We start from the raw sequence: 16,655 nt of genomic DNA, 5'->3' as shown, positions 1-16,655 counted from the left end.
ATCGCCGCGCCGCTCGACACAAAAGCCAAGCTTTCCTGCAACAACGGCCGCCGAGTCTCTGATCCTACTGAATACCGCAGCCTGGCTGCAGCTTCGCAGTACCTGACGCTTACCCGAACGGATCTGTCACATGCGGTTCAGCAGGTCAGCTTGTTCATGCATGACCCGCACAACACTCACCTCCAGCAAATCAAAAGGATCTGATGGTATGTGCAGGGCACCTCCCACCTCGGTCTTTAGCTCCGCTCCAGCTCCACCACTGACCTGACGGCGTACTCTGATGCTGATTGGGCGGGCTGCCCGGACACCAGAAAATCCACCTCGTCTTCCTCGGCGACAATCAAGTCTCGTGGTCCTCCAAACGTGAGTCCACGATGCTGAGTTCAAGCGCCGAAGCTGAGTACCGCGCAGTGCCCACGAGCTCGCAATATGCGGACATCTTCACCAAGGGCCTTCCCACAGCTGTCTTCCAAGAATTTCGATCCAGCCTCAACGTTCTTCCAGACCCGGTTTCGACTGCGGGGGGTGTTTGAACAAGTGTTTTATTCAGTTGCGTATCTTTACTATTAAGCGGCGATCGGTGGTGTCCGCTCGTATAAAAACCTTCGTACGTCAATAAAACCGTCCAGCATTGCTTTGTTTCGATCGCTCAATAAAACCGGTCAAAGTAACAGCCGTAGGAGGAATCCCGAACCAGCCTGTGCATTGGGCTGACGTTTGGTTTCTTTTCTTCCTCTACCCAATGCAGAGTCCTGTGTCGTCACGTGCAGGCCCAGCAAAGTCCGTCTCGAAACCAGTTGAAGCTATCCTCCTATACCTACCATCATATCGAACCCAGTTGACTTCCTCTCGATTCCGTCCTCACGAAAGAGCAGCCGCCGGACTAGGAAGGTCAGCGATGTGGCCGTGGCCGCCGCCGCGAACCGAATAGAACTAGGGCAGAACCATGGTGTCGACCATGGCGGACTAGGGCAAAGTCGATGAGATGAGGTAGTGGGCGAGAAGAGCGCTTCGACGGTGTGCACTTTGAGATCACGAGGAGAGCTCTGCTCCTCCTCTCGGCGAGAATCAGGGCGTTCGGCGCTGCTATCATGGTCGTACGTGATCAACATGTCCCCGTGTAATAGGAGGACGCGGTGGAGAAGCTCGGTGTCGACGACTCCGAGATGAAGGCCTACGCCGTCACATGAACTAGCGCCGACACCGTCGTGGACCGATCTCCTGCAATACGATAATGCCTCGATCACCTCCGACGTCGGCCGACAGGCGGCTGCCTGAGGACGCACGGGGCGTTGGAGCTTCTCCAAAGTCGACCTATACAGCGCGTGCTGGACCGACGGTTGCAGTGCGCGCGTGGCCGGCTGCCCCTATAAGTGCATCCACCGTCTGCTCTTATAAGTGAAGCTGCTTGTGCCTGACCTGACTTACTAATTAGGACATAGCTAGCCGTGCCTCATTACTGTAATTTTGGGAACACGAGATGTCAAGATAGATCAGAGTTGATGGAATTCCAAAAGAAACCGAAGAGCTTAGTCAAGGATTACTTTCTTTCGTAGAGTGGCAAATGTTTGAGCACATCTGTGTGCAAAGCTACCTCTGCTAAGTGCTAACTGATCAGAGTGTCTACTCCGGTTCATCAAACTACCTGTATTTAAACTTACAAATCCTTAGCTAGCTTTGTTTTGATGCTTGAAAGTTTCATGGTTCAGTTTGGAGGAGACAAGAGTTTCAGCTTGGAGGAGATGGGGTTCAGTGCTTTTGTATGGTATGTTTGGTTCAGTTCAGAGGATGGTATTTCTGTACTGTTATGCCTTGTGATATTGTGAATCAAGATGGAAAAGATAAAAATGGTGTAGCAGGTTACGCACGAGGGTGTTGTCAAATGGAATCAAGGTCATAAGAACAACTTGATGGAGCTAGGAGGAAGTGGTCAAGGCGGGAGAACGCCGGTAGCCTCGACGTATGCATGGACCTGAGGATGACAATGGCCTCGATGCAACACGGCAGCAGAGTCCTCAAAGCGTCAGAACGTGGCGATGACATTGGAGCAGCCTCGCAAATGTGAACTGGCAAAAAATCTGAATTAACTGAGTTGTTTCATAGCCTAAACAACTACACTGGATGTTTTCCCTGAGAGCTGGACCAATCGAGCAGGAGATTGAATGTGCTGTTATTGTCGAGGGTGCCACTACGTTGAAGAGGTCAAACACATGTCAACATTATTCCATGACTACATAGCTCTTAGGCAACTGGGCGGTACATGAGTGGCCAAGCTGGGCTGAACGGTGGAAAGTTTAATTTTGATTTCTGCAGCACCTTTGTACGTTGCCTGTCATATCTAATTTGTACTCTGTCCTGAATTGTTCTATAAATCTCCTTTTCGTCCCAGAATAAATTAAAATAAAAATAAATTGTGACCAACATATAGAGAATGTCACTGCGTTCTATGATATTAGGAGAACCTGAAGTTTCATCGGCATTGAAGTACATCAGTTTACATATAAAGAGATCACCAAAAAATAGAGGAATTATTGCATGTTTCAAAAACATTATTGTATATAAGAGAATATGCAACGCGATCTCTAAATTAATACGTGTTTCTTATTTTTTTCCAATGTAGATATTTTTGCAATATCCCAACAGAGTTTTGCTGCTCAGGTAAAAGTTTCGGGTGGAAGGACGGCCATAGGGGGAGGATCCACGGAAGGATGGCCATCACTGAAGGATCCGTAGCTGATGTCAAGGTCGAGCCTGCACATAGGCGAGGGATCAAGAGATTACCAACAAAATTTCAGTAAAATAATGCATCAATCAAATGTGTAAAATCAACATGTAGCAAGGCATATTTGAAAAGCATGAAAGTTAATTGTTTATTCCGTATAGCTTGAAGCGATGAAACTGACTGGTTTTAGTGACACACCGCAACTGCCGAGAATTTAATTTGTGCGCTAATTATGACTTTGATTTTATTTCCCGATGCAACGCACGGGCATGTTTCCTAGTAGACCTAGTCTTCAGGCTCTATCCGTTTCCCTCGCCCACGCACACGTCTGCGCACGTCCCTGCGTGGGTAGCGTTGCTCCCTCTCTCTCTCTATGTAATGCTATAAGCCCCTTGTGGTCATGGAATAGAATCATCTTCCACATTCTCTCTGTCTTCTCGGTGGTGCCGGAGACGAGGAGAATAAGGATGATGCCTACATCTAGAAATATTGCACTCCCTTATTGACCGCGCCAAATGTTGTTTCTGGGAACACGGACATAGAGGTATACACCCTTTTAGAGATTCGTCAAGCAGTGGCAATTGTGTTCTATATCTTGGACAACCTGCAAAAACACTGGGATAACAGCCCTACTCCTTCTTGTCTGGTCGGTATTGCTTGGACTAGCACAAATGCCCGTGCGTTGCTACGGCAAAAAAGCCAAATGTTGTTTCTGGGAACACGGACATAGAGGTATACACCCTTTTAGAGATTCGTCAAGCAGTGGCAATTGTGTTCTATATCTTGGACAACCTGCAAAAACACTGGGATAACAGCCCTACTCCTTCTTGTCTGGTCGGTATTGCTTGGATATGTGGATGAACAAAGTGACTACAGAGCTCTCGCGGAGTTTCCTAGGCAAAATATGACTTCCTTTCTTTCTAGCTCTCATGATCCCGTCCCTCCCTATCACAAGCTAAGGTCCTCTTTTTTTTTACTCTAAGCGGTCCTCCCTACACTCTTTGGGCCTAGGCTCAGCGCAACACAGTCTTGCCCCATCACTCTCGGTCCATGCCAGAAAGTGGTCAAGGCTAAGTCACTGCTGACGCAACCCTTCACGGGAACAGAGAAGAGATCGTCATGGTTGATGTTTCCTTCCTAAAAAAGGGGGTCCACGGTTCCTTCCCAGGTTCCCTTGCGGTGGTCACAGGGATCCTCACTCGGGCTCCGTGTTTGGTCGGGCCTTTCTCCACAGGCCACATAGTTTCAATCTATTATTTCCTATGCTTTTGCACTTTTGACATACACCAACCAGTGAATCAACGAAGGAAAAAAAGAGGCAACGTGTCGCACAACTCTTGGAGGAAAGAGAGGATAAATATGCCATCTACAGTGCTAGAATCATTCACGCTGCGCTAAACTGATTAGCTTTTATATAGGTTATAATGACTCACCCCCCCCTCCCCGTGCGTGCTCGCCCCACTACCTATAGAAGACAACATCCAAAATAAAAGAAGATCGAACTGGAATATTGTTCCAGCATACAAGTAAACATGTTGGACATTTAATAAAACGTGAAAGAATCAACGAAGGAAAAAAGAGGCAATGTGTCGCACAACTCTTGGAGGAAAGAGAGGATAAATATGCCATCTACAGTGCTAGAATCATTCACGGTGCGCTAAACTGATTAGCTTTTATATAGGTTCGGAGAACCCTGGTTTCCCTGGTGATGACACCGAGTTTCAATCTATTATTTCCTATGCTTTTGCACTTTTGACATACACCACTTTCACATTTTATTAAATGTCCAACATGTTTACTTGTATGCTGGAACAATATTCCAGTTGGATCTTCTTTTATTTTGGATGTTGTCTTCTATAGGTAGTGGCTTGAGTTGTATGAAGAATGAGTAGAGAAGAGTTTAGTACACTGTATTTGTTTGGATGTGTTTTTGGGCTTGATTCTTATAGCTGTCATCTTCTCCTTATTGTTTCAGTGCAAGGTCCAAGTTTTAACATCATTCAATTATGAAGACCTCAATTTGGCAGATTGGAAGCATCTACAGGTCCGTGGACACGCCCTTGCCTTCCTTTCACCGATAGTGTGAAAATTGCGATGTGTTGTTGCAGCAAGGCAAGATCTGATAAATGATTATAATATATAATATGCTCATGGATACAACAATATATACGAGATCCGTTAAGCCGCTGGATGTCAATTGTTATAATACTTCAATACTCACTATTCGATATGTATGTATGTGTTCATCCTCTGACTTTAAGATCTGGTGTAGCTTTTTTGACTCCTATAATATAGTAAAAGTAAGGATTTATCTTGAGTTCTAATGACCAGGTTTGCTCTGAACTTTGATAACTTCATGCTGCATGCTTCTTCCAAAGTTCCTCTTTTTAAGGTGTTAAGTTATACCAGCTATCCTTTTATACTAAAAAGATTATTTTCTAAAAATGTGTCACTTTATGCATGGGTTACACTTTTGGATGTCAAGAGATCTCAGTACCAAGTTTTTCCCCAGATATATTTAGCGATACTATTCATCCAGGCATACTGTAGTTGTTCCTAATTTTCCCTTATGTTAGTACCAAACTGACAAGAATAGCAACAATATTCATCAGTTGATCTGTTCGTTCAACAATACTATGAATTTGATGAAAAATATATCGGTAAAGATATAGGAAACCAACGAGATCATTAGATCAGGTACCATCATTTGCTTTCTTAGTTATTGGAACATAATCTAATGCAACTAGGCCATAATAAATATAAAGAGACATAATAATTAATAACCATGTTTATGTGATGATGTCTAGAAGTTGATATGTTGCTGCAAAAATAATTGAACTAAGGAAAATTACCATCACCATATTTTCTACAGCAATTCGGTGTTATTAGTTATGATCCTCTTAATGATGAAAGAATGAACCTTCTTCCTTGACCATGTATATGTGATCACTCTCCTGAATCTGAAGATTTTGTTCCCGTATACTCTCTACCTCTCTCTGAGTCAATGATATGAATTTCTTTTGAGTGTTGGTTGCTGAGGTTGCGTTCATGCAAATAAGATATTCACTGTCATTGACAGGTCTTTTCAGTATCTTTGGTGGAGTGATGTTACCTTTTCTCTCATTTATTCACAGTACATCAATTCACGATAAGAAAATTCGGTTTTGCTATGTCTCAGTCAACTGAGATTTTCTTAAGTCTAAGTCACTTACAAAAATGTGCTTTGAGTTGCACTTTTCTGTTAAAAAAGTGCAATTGCACTTTTCTGACAGAAATGTGCAACTGAACCGAGTTGCACTTTTCTTTGAACTGTAGTTGCATTTTTCTGAGTTGACTGAGACTTAAGAAAATCTCAGTCAACTGAGACATAGGCACACCCAAGAAAATTAATGGAATTAACAAGGAGGGTATTAAATGCAAGGAAAATACTAAATTGCCTGAAGAACCATATAGACAATGTTCTCTCTTTACTTTTTTTAGCTAATGCGCTAAAGGGCATCTTCTATAGTTTTGTTCTCTGTATTGTGTGTTGTTGTACATGGCTGTAATAAACAAGTATATCATAAGCCGCCATTTCTATTTCTTACTCTTATGTTGCTTCTTATTGTTCTAGAAAAGTTGCTTTATTGTGATCTGACTCTATGAGATTTGCTCCGCTTTCAACTCTCTGGTTTTATTTACCAAGCAGACTAACAAAGGAAAGTTTGGCTACATTGAACAGTTTGAAATTATGCTCCAGAGTTAAAGTATGCTTTAGAGTGTTCTGGTTCTTTTCCTCTTAACTTTTGTTCCTTGATTTACTTAGTGTCCCAAATTTCATTCAAATTAACCTAGGGCGGCTGTGCTTCTACCAGAACTAAACAGAAACATAATTCCTATGGTGTCATACACCCACACGACTGCATGTTCCAGCATATATCGCTTGAGGAAAATCACATAGCAAAAGATAACATACCAGTTGCTATCAGCTTAATCCGCTCTTTGCTCGAGTTGTTGTATCAATCGTTCGGGCAAGGCTCCAGGTTCCAACATCGATATCTCATCCCCATCCTTCACCCACCATTCATACAGCGTGTGAGCCCTCCTCCATGTGTCATGTTACTGAAGCAGAAGGAACAACACTACGACGAGAGAAGCAGAAAGGGACTAGAAGCACCAACATACAACATTAGATGTGTTATGCCCGCTACAGTTTGCCCCACTGGGCGGAGCTACGAAAAATCTTCGGCTAGGCAACCTAAAGAAAATCACAAAGAATTGTAATTCTCAACCTGTACTTACCTAAATTGCAATTTCTAAACAACAATGGCTTGAATTATTCATGCTGCAAAATTGCTAACAGATAATTTTACGGAAATTGATATTGACACTAAGCCATTTGGAGAATGTGAATTAACTCACTTGTGCGTTGTCCCGTGCGATTTGCAGAGGAATTGGAGCAGCCGCACTGATGCAGGCTTGGACTTGGAGGAAGCAGCACATCAACAAAATAGGAGAAGGTAGATAAGAGATGTGGGCTGGGTGGTCGGATTGCCGCTGCTGCTAGCACCTAGCTCGCATGCGCCTGCTTGGGGAGCGGGGACTTGGCGGCGATGGGCCTGGGCGGTGGCCGCTGGGCGGTGGCCGCTGGGCGCCTTGCTGGACGAGGTCGCCGCTCGGCGGATCACGTGTCTCCAGCTGCTACCTCCGCCCGTCCGCCGCTGAGTCACCGGTGGCAAGTCGGCGGCTGCCACACTGGCCTCTGCCTTGAGCTAGCGGAGCGGTTTACCTCCATGGAATCACCCAAGAACGAGCAGCGGAGCATGTGAGCAGGAACAACGAAGCGACAACGACGACCGACTAGCTAAATCTGGAACAATTTCGTTTTTCTTTGCGAAAAAATCAGGAACGAATTAACTGTGGCTTTTTATTTTTTAAGGAGACTTCACTGTGGCTGGGCTGGGTCAGTACATAAGTGGGCTTTATTGTACCATAGGAATAAAAACTTTTTCCTCTCTTTAGCTGGATGTGCCACGGTCCAGTCTTACCCTCACTATGGTCCGCATTTCCTTACTTGCCCAATACCAACACTTGATATTCTGCATATCCTCAATGTTCTTTTCTTCTCTTTCTTTTCTTACCACATGGAAACACCATGGAAGTTCTTATACCGAGCAACCAAAATGATCAGTTCAAGAAACGGCTAAAGGAAGGTTGGTTATATACTTTGAAGAGCTTCATCGATATAAATGTACAGCAAAAAAAATACAGGACATCACAACATATAGAATCAAAACTGCTCAACGCACAAAGGTACATGAAGTTGTCACAGAGCCTCAGAACTTCCCTCTGTTTTCATATAGAGCAAAGCCTTTTAGAATCATAGGTAGGAGATAATACACTTATGACCAGGTGTGTCATGTGTGCTTTAGATTTTGCACACACTTTCGTCCTTAACATTCCTTATTTTGTATGTCATACTAATAGCGCATTATCTTATGAAATGAAATATTTCATCTGTTTGGTGACAAGATTAACATATGTAATCCCTCCTAAGCCAAGCCAAGATTAAAGGAGAAACATTCACATTAAAGATGGAGCCCATAAATCACTTATCGGTATTTTCAATGTCTTGTAACATTGCATGCAGAAGACTTTGATGTCGTTTCCTTCCATGAAAGTTCATCTCAAGACCTACTATGTTAAACTTCTCAGGCATCATTCTTGAAACGCACCACCATGCAGACCATCAGATGCACACTTCAGAGTAATTAACACTAATTATGAATGCTAGAAGATTAGCATCACGGGCGCGGCGTGCCGCCACGCCTATGCTTCCTAGTCATCTACATGCGATTTACTTTTGATGTACTTTGATTCCATAATTTCAAAGTTGCAACGGGTATAGTTGTACTGTGTTACAAAGTTAATTGCCAATTCTAACACAAATGTTGTTATTGCCAACTACCCTCACAGTGTAGAGAACTAGTTCTAAATGTCGGAAGTCAAATTTAGCATTGGAGCATCTAGTTACTCCGGATTCTTGTTTTTCTGGTTTTGAAACTACCTCTACAATGTATGAACAGTTTACAAAAGCCCAAAAGCAAATATGAAACCACTTTTGGCTACACATTGTGGGTGCTCTTACATCTAGGTTCCAAAAGGTCGGGTTTTAATTAATACCATATTGCAAAGAACTTGATCTATCTACTTCGTATAGCCAAGTTTATTTTAGTCTACATTTTGTACAACCACCAAATCCGTCTTTGCAGAATATATCTACTTCCTATAGCCAAATTTATTTTAGTCTATATTTTGTACAACCATCGAAACCATCAAATTTTTACCACATTATGTGCATGGTTGCATAAGAATTTATATGACATTTGAGAATATGTATCTCACATCATATTTTGCATGGCATATACGCATGCCACTTTGTTTGCTGCAAAAAGTTATGTTTCAACCGCGCAGAGTATTTTTCTAGTTATTTGGCAATAATATACTTGTGTGTAGAAATTAATTACTAAATAACCGTGAAGAAGTTAACTGATTTCCATTATCCTAATGTCACCGACTCGCACACTACAATCAATCATTTTCATGGATAATAGCTTGGTATTTCTATTATTTTCTTTGTTCGTAGAGGAGGGGCGGAGGGGCGAAGTTTATATTTTTACATATAAGTTCTCTGATGCTATGATTTATTAAGAGAAGAGAACACTCCCGCGAATAAAAGGGTACAACTTATTTGCACACCGTACAAAGGAAGAGAACGGGGTTATATAAAAAACGAGCGGACTCAAACCAACATTATTCTTCATTTTGTTTGGAGGAACGCAACATTCTTCGCTGTGGTATATATATACATGTGGCTCTTGGAAAGCATTGCCAGCACACAGCCCTCGAATGTTCCTAAATAGTATCTGCATCCAGTATTTGTAGTAACGTTAATGCTGTGATTACTTAAAAGTATATCCGCATCCAGTGTTTGCAACGATAGGCTCTGATTACATCTTTCCTCTTTCATTTTCCATGAGACATCGATGGGTAAGCACTAGCTAGCTTGCTGCCGCAGTCGTAGGCACAAATCGATGGAGAGCGCCACTCCCGTATTCTTCTGCACAAGTGTCAGGTGGTGCATACGAGATAATCAAGCATTAGCGGCAAAGCAATCTGCACAAGTGTCGACCTTTGCTCTCTTCCCGGCCGTCCTCAGGCGCGACGTCGGGGCGGCCGGCGGCAGCTGCTGAGTGCTGACGCTCCGAGAGGCGGGACACGTGGGAGCCCCAGGATGCCCCGATCAGCTCGGTCAGGACTCAGGAGACGCGCGGGTGACGACGGGGCTGGGCTGTCGGCCTGTGCAGTGGGAAAGTACGTGGGCCTGGCCTCGTGACGCCGACGCGCGACGGTTTTGTACTGCTTCGGTCGTTTTCGGCTGTCGCAGTTGCCCTGTGGCCTGTGGGGCCGCTTTTCTTTGTTCGTGGCGGCTAACTCTGAAACTCTGAATCTGATACCAAGCAGCATATACTATCTTCCTTTGATAATTACTTGTGTCAACTACACCCACCCTGCTGTGATTATATTATCTGTTTGTGCATTGTGTTTTCAAGTTTCGGAAGGAAGTTTCATATCAACCTCCTCGAAATATGTTTCTGTCACGCTTTATAAATAAAGCAGCAACCAACGGCCAAACTAACACAAGGTGGTGAAAAAAATCCTCTTACAAAGCAAGACAAAAGAAACGATAAAAGAGAGGAGAGCAAATGCCCCCATCTCCAAGTCGAGAAAGAAAACGGAAGAAGCCACCAAACCTAGCACTATGACACCTAGACTACCAAGATGGAACAAAGTCATGGTTGGAGCCGGGACGTGGAGCACCGATCCTGCCAGTGGATAGCGAGGACGAGAACGATACCAACGAGGTCACATGTAAAAGATAGGAGGTCAGGTAGGCCATCTCAAGCCAGAGCCAAAGAGCCTTCACAGCAGGATGATACATCCTCAATGCTGCAACAACGGAAACCTGAGCTCCACGACAACGGCCCCAAGAGGGTAACGACGCCTTACGCCGTCGTCGCCAACTCCGAATTGGACAAGGGTTTTCGCCTGGAACCCTGGCATGGAGAGGAAACCCACAACGGCGCCCCCAAGAGGGATACGACACCATAGGTGTCGCTGCCGCCGGCGCCTTAGCATAGAGCTTACGCCAGCATCACCACCACGAAGCAGCTCATCCTTCCCAATGTCATCATCCACAACCACCCTTGTAGCTCCAAAATAGAACCACAAAATCAACTTCTCTAGCTAATCCATCAGTAGATCGGGGTTCCCTTCACCCTGGGATGAAGTTTTGCTGGAATATGGTATAAAAAAGGGCTCTAATCAGTAGAACTTGTGTGTTCTTTTCGAGTGGGAGAGAGAAGGAAGGGGCAAGATGAAGAAGAAGCCGAGCACGTCATGAGATATTGCCGTCCAAAACATGTCGGTCAACATGTGGCCGAAAAGGCCTTTCGGCATATAGTTGGCCAACAAGGGCTTGTCGTGACCGACCGGGCTGTCGGCAGTCAGGCGGGACAGGACCACGAACTGCTCGGCTAACAGGCTAATATTTGTCCGAATAGGCTTGTTTGCGTACTATTGGCCGACAAGTTCCTTTTGGCGAACAGATGGTTGAGGCTAAATTATTTTTGAAAAATCACCGGTTTAAGTATTATTAGCAGAATTTAACAAAAAAAACCTATTTTTTTAAAAAATAGCAATTTTCACTAGTGCTACATTTTGGGCTTCTGTTCCCATGGAACACGCGTGCATATTTGCTAGTCTATCAACAGTGTTACATCACTATGCTTCTCCTCACATCTATCCTCGTCCCCCCGAGCCACTACGCGCTAAGAGCATGTCCACTTGTTGGTGCTCCCCATATCTAAATCCGGCGCTAGTTAGCGCCAGATGGATGTAAATTTCAGCCTGAGGACGGCCAGTTTTCCAGCGGCGAACCCACAGCCGCTTCGCAGGCCGGCCAGATTTGGCCAAAAATATGCCATTATTCGGCCAATTTTCGGCAAAATTTGAGAATACAACACAAAATATGAAAATTTATGATATTGTTCACCAAGTTTGTCATTATTTCAGTAAAGCAAATTAATAGTTCAAAAAATACAACATGACAACAACACAACAAACATAGCAAATCATGGTGCACTAGCGCTTGCTGCACCTTTGCGAGTCCATAGGTGGTCGACCAGATCGTCCTGCAACTCTTGGTGCACACGTGAGTCTCGGATCTCCTAGCGCATAGCTAGGAAGGAATCCCATGATGTTGGCACATGATCATCAAGCTCTGCAAGAGAACCCTGTCGGTGATATGGCTGATATGGCTGCAGCAACTCGGCCAACTGGATGTTTCCGCTCAAATTCTATGATCATGTTGTGCAATATAACACAACATGTCATCACCTCCCACATCTGATCCTCCGACCAAGTCATAGCTGGAAATCGGACAACTACAAATCTCTGTTGGAGGATACCAAATACTCGTTCGACGTCCTTCCTGCAGCTTCTTGCTGCTTGGAAAACCACGCTTCCTATGGCAGCTTCAGGCTTGAGATCATCTTCACAAATGTTGACCATGTAGGATAGATGCCATCTACAATGTAGTATCCCTTGTTATAGTGGCGCCCATTGACCTCATAGTTCACCGGGTGAGCATGGGACTCAACAAGCTTAGCAAAGACATGCGAACACTGCAAGATGTTGATGTCGTTGTTTGAGTCTGCCATTTCAAAGGAGTGCCAAATACAGGTATCATATGTAGCCGCTGCCTCAAGTACCACACTACATCCTCCTTTGTGGCCCATAGCCCCATATACATGCCTTGTCAAGCCATTGGATAGTTCTTCCACTTCCAATGCATAAGTGCATGCAGTCGATGCTCCCAAGCATTCTAGGAAATCCTCTTGCTGCATTGGTTGCAAGTATTTGCTCACTATCTTCAGTAGTGGGTGATCTCAAGTATACTTTCCCGAACACTACTTTGACTGCCCTGCAAAAGTTGTTTAAGAAATCAATGGCGGTGCTCTAGGCCATGAGCAGATAGTCATCGGCAGTGTCACCCGAAGCTCCATATGCAAGCAACCTCATAGCGAACTTGCACTTCTGCAGCGAGGAAAATACAATCATGCCGGTGCAGTCCGGTTTGCATCGGAAGTAGGGGTGCAAGTCTTGAACGGCATAAACAATCTTGAGAAAGAGATCCCAGCTCATCCTGAACCAGCGCCGAATACTGCCTCAAGGTGCAGCAGTTCATCGGAGAAGTAATCAGCGTACAACATGACGTAGCCCTCCAAGCACTGCATCGCCATGGCCTTCCGGTGACCAGGCGCTGAGCCGCCACACCGTGGATTTAAGTTCCACTGGGCGTATAGGGGGCTAGGGACGCCAGGATCATCATGTGATCTTCACCTTCGGCGGCAGTGGCGTTGTCCTCCTCCAACAACAAAACAAACATTTACTCGTCCTCGTAGTTGCAGTCCATGTATGTAATTTCCCAAGTTTAGAGGCTTCAAAAAGAGAGAACACAGAGTGTGCATTGCATTCATGCATAGAAAATCCGGTGAATTTTTGCGCTTTCAAATAAAACTTGTCATAGTAACTGAAGTTTCACTTGACTTGATGGAATTGAAGTAGATCATCAAGTCAAGCGCTATAAATTTCACTGTGATATTTGCTGAAATCTTTTTTTGCGTAGAGACGATTTGATCTATGGATAAGATCAAATGGGATTAGCTTTACAATAACAACACTTCAAGTGAGGATCAAATATCAAATCCTATAAAGTATCATAACATGGTATTCCTTACAACAACACATTCTTTAAAAATCAAACCCTAACTTATTAACACTTAAAAGTTAGCAACCACATTTGTGTGTAATTTAATTCAATTCTAAACTTATTACCAAATAAGTTTAACCAAAAGGTCTAAAGTGCATAAAAGCCACACATTATTATTTAAATCGTAACTTATTAAATATATGGAATATCATAAAACTAAATATGTTTACATTGCGAATTATAGTTCAAACTATTTGAATAAAACTAACTATGAGTATTTTGAAACTCATATGATCATGCCTTGGTGAAATCAAACCCCAACTATCCAAAATTGAGGAATAACATTCAACCTTGACCTTTTGACCAATATTATAATATAAATACAATCAAATATGATATAGTGCCTCATCCACAATAGTAAAACCATCCATCACATGAAATTATAGGTAGACCACTAGCAACCAAATTTAGATCATTCTCATTATCAAGGATAAAAACCAATGAAGAACAACAAGACTTTGTTTATCCAAGCACTTGAGACAACCCTAGAACTTGAGACAATCCAATTGCTGAACATAAGAAAAAAACTAGTGCTAAACCATATACTTAAACCCATGTGTGGTGATCAACCACTTATCCTTTTAACTAAGACCAAACCATGCTGAGAACAATATGTACTCTAGATATTTTCAAAGATAATAATAGTGTTAACCTTGAAAGGGGGTTATAATAGAACTTATAATACCTTAACAAATAAGTGCTCACATAAAATAAAATACAAGTGACAAATTCTCAAATAAGAACCCAAGTCCTTAGAAATATGTAGGCACAAGAAATCATACCACTAGATCACCTTCTTAAATAAGAAATCATATAATAAACTTTAATTTATAATTTATTTCTTACAAAGTAATACCAAGTAAAATCCTACCTGCCATTAGATATATAATTAGAAGTGCTTTTGAAATATTTGAATACTCCATTGTTAGTATTCAAACAACCTCACATATTGAAATATTTAACTCAAATTCCAATAGTAATTAATAAGTAAAAATGTTACTACCCATTTAAAAATCTCCTAACACACCACTAAAGTATTGCAGTATAATTGAAATAAGTCAGACCTGCAAAAAAGAAAAGAACTAAAAAACTGAATTCAAAACAGGAAATCAAAACAGAAAAGAAAAGAGAGGAGAGGAGCTTACTGATGTCTACGGGAGCTTCTATTCTTGTAGACAGTGTTGGGCCTCCAAGAGCAGAGGTTTGTAGAACAGCAGCAAGTTTCCCTTAAGTGGATCACCCAAGGTTTATCGAACTCAGGGAGGAAGAGGTCAAAGATATCCCTCTCAAGCAACCCTGCAACCACAAAGCAAGAAGTCTCTTGTGTCCCCAACACACCTAATAGATGCACTAGTTCGGCGAAGAGATAGTGAAATACAGGTGGTATGAATAAGTATGAGCAGTAGCAACAGTGCCAGAAAAGTGCTTTGCTATCCAGGACTGGCGTGTGGTTGATGGTGGTAATATTGCAAAAAGTACAGATGCAGTAGAACAGTAAACAAGCAGCGATAGAAGTATTTGGAAACAAGGCCTAGGGATCATACTTTCACTAGTGGACACTCTCAACATTGATCACATATAGAATAAATAGATAGATGCTAGACTCTACACCCTCTTGTTGGATGATGAACACCACTAACTATGTAGGATTACACGAACCCTCAATGCCGGAGTTAACAAGCTCCACAATATTCGATGTTCATATTTAAATAACCTTAGAGTGCACAACAGATCAACATAACCAAACCAAGTACTAACATAGCATGCACACTGTCACCTTCACGCTAAGAAAGGAGGAATAGATCACATCAATACTATCATAGCAATAGTTAACTTCATAATCTACAAGAGATCACAATCATAGCCTACGCCAAGTACTACACGATGCACACACTGTCACCATTACACCGTGCAGGAGGAATAAACTACTTTAATAACATCACTAGAGTAGCACATAGATGAATAGTGATACAAAACACATTGCAATCATAAAGAGATATAAATAAGCACTTCACTATGCCATTCATAACAGTGAATAAGTATTCTGTGAAATATAGCCTAAGAGACCCACACGGTGCACACACTGTCACCTTTACACACGTGGGACAAGGAGTCTCCGGAGATCACATAAGTAAAATCCACTTGACTAGCGTAATGACATCTAGATTACAAGCATCATCATATGAATCTCAATCATGTAAGGCAGCTCATGAGATTATTGTATTGAAGTACATAGGGAAGAGATGAACCACATAGCTACCGGTACAGCCCTTAGCCTCGATGGAGAACTACTCCCTCCTCATGGGAGACAGCAGCGTTGATGGAGATGGCGGTGGTGTCGATGGAGGAGCCTTCCGGGGGCACTTCCCCGTCCCGGCGGCGTGCCGGAACAGAGACTCCTGTCCCCCAGATCTTGGCTTCGCGATGGCGGCGGCTCTGGAAGGTTTCTCGTACCGTGGCTTTTCCGTCTCGAAGATTTAGGTCGAGGGGCTTCTTATAGGCGAAGAGGCGGCGTCAGAAGGGGTCTGGGGCCACCAGACAATAGGGCGGCGCGGCCAGGGCCTGGGCCGCGCCAGCCCCATGTGTGGGCCCCCTGTGGCCCCTCTCTGGCGGCTCTCGAGTGTTCTGGAAGCTCCCGGGGATTCTAAGATGCTGGTCGTTGATTTCGTCCAATTCCGAGAATATTTCCTTACTAGGATTTCTGAAACCAAAAACAGCAGAAAACAGGAACTGGCCCTTCGGCATCTCGTCAATAGGTTAGTTCCGGAAAATACATAAATATGACATAAAGTATGCATAAAACATGTAGATATCATCAATAATGTAGCATGGAACATAAGAAATTATCGATACGTCGGAGACGTATCACTTACCTGGCCATGCAGCCCGCCGAGCAGCCAGCAAGCCAAGCCCACACCAGCCCAACACCATGACCCTCATCAGCCCAGCCCATCCCGTATAGCGATTCGTTGCGGATAAACTCGAGACGAAGGTCATCGTCTTCGTCTCATCCTCTGCACGCAAGGGAGCTCGACACTGCGATGGGGAGGGACACGTCAC

The 16,655-nt window shown here is 43.4% G+C and overlaps 1 long non-coding RNA gene across 2 annotated transcripts; it reads right to left on the bottom strand.

The window, feature by feature from the left end:
• Nucleotides 1-2,427: 2,427 nt before the first annotated feature.
• Nucleotides 2,428-7,261, bottom strand: LOC127312795 (uncharacterized). Of its 2 annotated transcripts, XR_007858591.1 has the most exons (3): nucleotides 7,124-7,261; nucleotides 6,678-6,959; nucleotides 2,428-2,751 (listed from the first exon to the last, which is right to left on the bottom strand). It is a non-coding gene; the product is annotated as an uncharacterized lncRNA (long non-coding RNA). The 2 variants fall into 2 exon arrangements; XR_007858590.2 differs by having other exon boundaries at nucleotides 6,678-7,157.
• Nucleotides 7,262-16,655: the final 9,394 nt, after the last annotated feature.

Source organism: Lolium perenne, chromosome 7 (genome assembly GCF_019359855.2).
Source record: "Lolium perenne isolate Kyuss_39 chromosome 7, Kyuss_2.0, whole genome shotgun sequence".
Taxonomy (NCBI): Eukaryota; Viridiplantae; Streptophyta; class Magnoliopsida; order Poales; family Poaceae; genus Lolium; species Lolium perenne.
Note: the sequence above shows the minus strand (reverse complement) of the source record. Positions and strands in the feature narration are given on the sequence as shown.